Raw genomic sequence first — 7,199 nt, forward strand, 5'->3', positions numbered from 1 at the left:
CAAGAGGAAGACGTTATAATAAAGAATCCGCATTAAACATCACGTTCCTTCATGCCCAACTGGACAGAGCCGGTTTCCTTTGGGAAATGACGTAGGCGGAGGTCACTGTAAACAGAAATACTGTCGCCAGTAAACTTACGTACATCACAAAATTTTATTTTATTTGATGAACCGATAGCCGTTTAAAGAAACATGGCTCTTATTTTACTTGTACTTCATTGAACTAGAGCCGTTGAAAAATTTGGTGCTGGACTATGATTCGAATTCGTATCTCCTCTTTCGAGGATCTGAATCTCTCGGAACAGGATAGTTCAATCATTTCGTTCCTTTTTCCAAGACTGCAATCTTCTCTATGTCACCTCTAAAGGTAAGTATGTGGGTCCGATTCCTGATCCAGTACAAAAATATTCATAATTTCATTTCAAGCTCTACCACGTACGTGCACACCGACCTGCTAGTGAAAATTAAAGTGTATTTTTAATGCCTGTTCAAGTGTTGCCAACAATTTTTGGTCAAACACGCACACATCTTACTGCTGGTGAGTTAGCAATTGATACTTAAGCTATATTCGTGGACGATAAAGAAGAACGATAGGAGTGCGGTTCGATTGTCGCTCAGACGCAAAAATTTGTATCCTTATTTTAGATTCAAACCGAAACGAAACATTTGATTTTACTTAGTTAACAAACCGATTACGTGATGGGTACGTACCTCTGTCACAGAACTTCACATCATGCACTTCATCTTTAAATGCATACACACTTTGTTACTTCTGAATGGAGGTATATCAGACATCTTTCGTGGTTAGTTAACAGGGATGAAAGGGTCTTGATAGGAGCCCCGGTATATTTCAAAAAGTGTCGTCTTTTATTTCCAAGTTTAGATTTGGTTACTGATATTGGCGAAAATTTCGGTAATTCATGACACTTCAAGGCTAGTGAGCAATATGATTGATTAGATTAGATTGGATTAATACTTGTTCTATAGATCATGAATACGACACTTCGTAATGATGTGGAACGTGTTATTTTAATGAAAGATTTCTTTACATACCGTTATTCAATTTCCTTACAACAATTTTTTACCCTCTGTCTCATTCTTCTTTATCTTTATTTCTCTCTCTCTCTCTCTTTCTCTCTCTCGCTCTCTCTCTCTTCTCTCTTTCTCTCTCTCGCTCTCTCTCTCTTCTCTCTTTTTCTCTCTCTCTCTCTCTCTCTCTCTCTCTCTCTCTCTCTCTCTCTCTCACACACACACACACACACACACACACACACACACACACACACACACACACACTCATTCTTTTTTTATTTTTATTTGTTTGGTGTGCTCGAGTATCGGCGAGGCACGAAAACGTCCGTGAATAAGTTTCTTCGGTTTGAGTATAGTTACGAAAGAAATATAAAAACAACTATGAGAGTGACTGATTTATAATGCTTAGTTTGCAGTCATTTCTGAGTATTATTTGTAACTACGCTCCAGTCCCTAAACCTGGTTACAGCAATGCGAAGCAGACGCATTACGTATTGCAGGCCGTCACAGCCGCGTCTTTGAAAGGCCAGCTGTGGTCACTTCCCAGCCCACTGTAGGATCACATCAGTTCGTCTTCTTCCTGCTAGTACTGTAACTGAGATTTGGCAACAAGGCAAGGTATATTTGGAAACTCTGTGATCGACGAGTTACTTCATGGTGTGCAGGGAATTAAGCCTCAAAGTTCACTTGATTTTTCCTGTCATTTCCATTGCATAATCTGAGTTATTATCGCTTCAGGTGTAACAAAAGATTGTAAATTTACGGTTTTCAGCCCAGGAAAGTCATTGCATGTGTAAATCGCAACTAAACTGGTCCTTTAAATAGCGGTTTACGAGTTCTAGACTCTATTGGCCTCGTAAGAGAAATGCGCAACACATACCTCTTTGCTAGCTCTGTGGTGACGTGCTGACCTCTAAAAAAGCGTTAGTTGTGGTTCGCGGTTGTAATCTCGCTGAATGTAACGTTTTTATCCCTTCTGAGAAAGAACTACAAGCAGTCAGATCAAACATCGGTAACGAAATCGCAAGAAAATACTTTCAGCTCATAGTGCAATGGTGAAAACCTTACAATGCTGCACAGCAGGTAACTCCTCGATCCGCTGCTGACAAGCAAATTTTGGGTCTCTAGGAATACATAACTTTATTTATGAAATGCCACATTTGCATACCTGTTGAGTATGACACAGCATACCATTTAAACACAGACCCAATCGAAATCGAAGTGAGTAGTATTTTACTAATTCGTGCCGATAGAGGCACGCTTGTGTACAGATACTCAGTTTTAACAAAACAGACTTTCGTTGTAAGGTTATCAAGGGTATTTCATTTCTTTTAATACAGTGACAATTTTCCTAAGGTTTCTTTTAGTGTTGTTAAAACAACACTAAACATGAGAGAGAAATTAATCATCAACGATATATGCAAATTCTCTGATGTGATCTGTAACAGTCTGACATTGCACATGCAGTTTATTCATTACATGCATGTAGAAAACTTATTCTGAGTTAAAGCTGTCAAACAAAGTTTGAAGAAGAATAAAATGCCACTACCAGACGACAGCTAATGTAGAAAATACTTATCTGACTAGTTTGGCACGATGCGCTCTCCCCATACATAATACAAAAGCTTCGAGATGCATCTGCTGCCTGGCAGTCTATTAAACCTGAAAAGAACAAAATGTCGCAGAAGTTAGCCCTTTTTCCACATGTGGCTATTTTGTGTTGAGAAGTGAAGGTAATTATGTTCAAAGTTCCATTAAATTGGTAACTTCAGCAGACAGCAGAATTGCGTTGTAAAAAATGTAGCAGCAAATGAAATGGAACTCGCGACATCTTATCTACGGCGTGTGACGCTTACCGTGACGCTACTAGCTGTCACCTACCTACAGCAGCTCCAGGAGTCAACAATAGTTCCTCCAGAACCTCTGCATTCCACAGTGCTATGAGATAATACATATGGCTGGATCTAGACTTCTGATAGACAGACAGTTACAGTTTTTCTTTTGCACTGCACGACGTTTTCAACAAACAGATTACGCAATGGAGTAGCTCAAATGGAAAGGAACACTTCCTCTTTAAATTTCTGCATCCTACACTGTTGGCAGTTCTGTGTAGGTGGCAGTTATATGATTTTATTTCGGTGATTACAAAATAGAGTCGAATGTATGCACTGGGGAGCCGAGGGAGGTAGTTCATGGCGATTCGGTCAACCAAGTAAATGAATGTACTGTACATGCTGCCAACCATTACAGGGTGCCTGTGTGTCAGAATTCTCATCGAGTGTGCCGCAACGGTGTTATGAAAGAAAAATGAGGCACACAGAAGACGATTTGGTGGTATGTTGGACTGATGATATGTTGCTATGATGATGGTCCGGGTTTGATTCCAACTTCCTTCTATTATTTTTAACAGGGAGAGACAGATTCTATTCTGTTCTGGCTACGCCAAGTGAAGAAGGTATAATGGCATTGTGGTCTGAAATTCACATTAAACATGATATTCCTTCTCTACCAAGTAGTCGTTAGGTTGCAACACAAGAAAGTCAGGTGTGAGGGAAGGTGGGAACTCAGTCACCAGTATCCTTTCTTATACTAGATACTTATTTATAGTGACGAAACAAATGCTATGTAGAGTCACAGGACCCTTATTCCATCTTTTATTTGAGCTTCTGTGTGTCGATAAAATTGGTTCTGAACTTGGAATGCAACTCAGACCGCCCTTAATGCGGAATTTGGTCCCTTCGAGACAATTCAGCTCGACTACAATTTGTTGTTTGTTCAAAACTGCAGATTCCTCAACATCTCCACATATTGCACGTGAATGGGTTCGAATGCTGGCCCGGCACTAAAGTTTTCATTATGTATTATCAAGCTCTAGCATGAGAACACCTATCTGCTGATGGATAATAATTTTGATTTTTAACGCCTTTTCATTCGTTGTCAACACTAACGATATCTGACGTTTTTCATTCCCAGTGAGACACAGAAATATTTGAGAGATCACGCTAAGTTCAAGGAAGTTATTCCGAGCAGCTGGTGGAGAAAAATTCTGTAGCTGACGTCTCTTTGTGTGTAGTCAACAATGGTATGTGTGGGGTTCGATTCCCAGTCAGCATTGAACTCTTCGTCATATTATCTCTAGTTCAAACATGCTCACATGTCGCTGCTGATGTAACAAACCCATATTTAACGTTCGTTTTCTCTAATAAATAGCAGCGACAGGTTCCGCGTTGGAGTCCTGGGAAGGAAAAAATTAATGTTTCGTCTCGTCATTTCAGTTACAACATCTAGCTACTGCCTAGAAAATCCGATATGTCACAGTTGATTGTGCTTCGATAACAATCCGACTAGGTTCTGGGTTCGAATCCCTGTCTAACACAAAGCTTTACATCACGGCGTTTCAAGTAAGTTACTTGTGAAGAAGCAATATTTAACATCTCTCGTTGCTCGTTAACGGGGACAATAGATGCTGGGTAGGAATTCGCGTCGGTTAAAAATGTTTACGTTATGTAATTTAAAGTTGATATTTGCTAACTGATACTGTCTAAAATCGTGGTATATCACTTTCTGTATGCCTAGTCAGGAATTACTGTTAGTTTCCGTCAGTCACGAAATCTTAGTCTGCATGACCTGTGTTTGAATCCAAATGCAGAACGAGACGGTTCGTCGTGTCATTTGAAGTTCATACTTATTCTCTACTAGCTGCTCGTGATTAACGTAAATTTTTAATATCGTTTGGTGTTAAATAACAAGTACGGTATGTTACTTTGAATAGGAAATCATGAATACGACGAACTTACTCCATGCATTACCTATCTGACGTAATAATGAGAGTGGTAACATTTCAAGTGTGTCATTTATTGCAATAAATGTGAGCTTACAAGCCTTAAGGACAGTCTTATCTGTGATAAGGTGTTCCCTGATATTTGAAGTATCATGGTATTACATTAGATCTTGAATTATTGCGATACAGAGCCGAATTTTCTAGTGGTGAATTGTTGGAGCCATTTTCTATAGTCAAACGACTGTACGAAGGAGCGATTAGAGGACCTGTTAGAGAGCTGCGTTATGTGGGTTGCATGCGAATCAGGCGAAATGCAATTCAGATCGTTCGGATACTTTTGAACACGACTGTACGTGACCACCATGCACCAGGTTTGTGACGGGCGCCTCCCTTACGTGAAGCTTGCTGGATATCTTTACGCCCACAACCATATCACCGCCGGTATCAGTAGGCACATCAGCCCTATATGGCACACGTTTCTGACTTCATCATCGACTTCAGTAACGCTCTCACTCGTCTAACACGGGCCTTCCTCGAACCACAGGTTTCTACACTCCACTACTGCGCTGCATATCTGTCAACAACGTAGAAATCAAACATCCATCGACGTGGTGGTCCACGGTTTGGCGCCATGTCCACCAGCCTTTACTTCCCTCCAACATGTTATCATGTTGTTTGTACAAAATGCGCCACAAATCAATGTCTTCACGCAATCGGATTGTTGGGTACCACCTCGTGGACGATGATGACTGCCACCTGATTTGTGCTGCCACCAATGACTTCTGCAAACTGGGTCGACTGTTCGCTTCCTGCTAACTCCGCGTTCCGTCGGATTCGTTTGACCCAAGGACTTTCATCCATCCTGAGGACACTCATATCCCCGCCATCAAGAGTCACGCTCTTGTGTGGGTCAAGGGAAGGACGATCACTTCCCTGCATAATGACGGTGATAAATCACGCCTTGACTTCTGGCACTACTTACGAACCGCCGGCAATGAAATGGAGCACCGACTGCGATACCGCACCTTCCTCGCCAATTACCTTCGCATGATTTTTACGTCACCCCGCTCAGCTTGAAATGTCCCCTTAGAAAAATTATTGAATTACAGTGCTGGTTAACCCCTTACGTTATTTGAACGTACTCAGACATTTCGCTCTTTACTTATTCTGATCATCACTAAACTGACACACAATATTTTTAGCGCAACGCAATCTGATTTTCAAAAATCCCTACAAAAGCATGGCCCTGACTAACATTAACCTATACCTTTCACAAATAACTTACCTCACAAAAATCTTCGTTACTCGAACTACTGCAACGCAGCGAGCGCCGCTACTGCTAGCTAAATAAAAGATTCAAACTACTGAAGGCACTAACTACTGATAGACGTAGTTAGCAAATGAAAGATTTTGATAGAGAACAAACAATGTATTTACCTTAATAGTGTTCAAAAGTCATAATATATAGCAGTTCATGACATCCAGTCTTACAAATTTACTGTCTCTGATGGACACACGTCCAGATCATCGGCTCTCAAAACTCCGCCATCTCTCTCCCCACATCCACCGCTGCTGGCGGCTCACCTCCAACTGCGCAACGCTACGCGCTGTTAACATCCAGCTGCCCAACACTACAATAGCAAACAACAATGCAAACCAGCGACAGAGTGCACAAAGCACAGCCAGTGATTTTCATACAGAGCGCTACTTGGCGTTACCAATATAAAAACCAAAACAGCCTACTTACAAGCTGGATGGGACCACGTGCGGTCGGCACCAGCCCCCCGCTGACGTCTGAGTCTCCCTGCGCTACGTTTCTACAGAGTCAATTTTTCCACAGTGTACAAACTCTAGAACTTTATCGATCAGAGGATACGGAGCGAAAAAGGTCTACCGAACTTATGTCCGGAAATGCATGGTTTCCATGCTGGAGACCATTTATTCAGTCATACATTATTACAGAGATTCTACATCTACATCTACATCCATACTCCGCACGCCACCTGACGGTGTGTGGCGGAGGGTACCCTGAGTACCTCTATCGGTTCTCCCTTCTATTCCAGTCTCGTATTGTTCGTGGAAAGAAGGATTGTCGGTATGCTTCTGTGTGGGCTCTAATCTCTCTGATTTTATCCTCATGGTCTCTTCGCGAGATATACGTATGGGGAGCAATATACTGCTTGACTCTTCGGTGAAGGTATGTTCTCGAAACTTTAACAAAAGCCCGTACCGAGCTACTGAGCGTCTCTCCTGCAGAGTCTTCCACTGGAGTTTATCTATCATCTCCGTAACGTTTTCGCGATTACTAAATGATCCTGTAACAAAGCGCGCTGCTCTTCGTTCGATCTTCTCTATCTCTTCTATGAACCCTATCTGGTACGGATCC

The sequence above is a fragment of the Schistocerca serialis genome, chromosome 3 (genome assembly GCF_023864345.2).
Source record: "Schistocerca serialis cubense isolate TAMUIC-IGC-003099 chromosome 3, iqSchSeri2.2, whole genome shotgun sequence".
NCBI lineage: Eukaryota > Metazoa > Arthropoda > Insecta > Orthoptera > Acrididae > Schistocerca > Schistocerca serialis.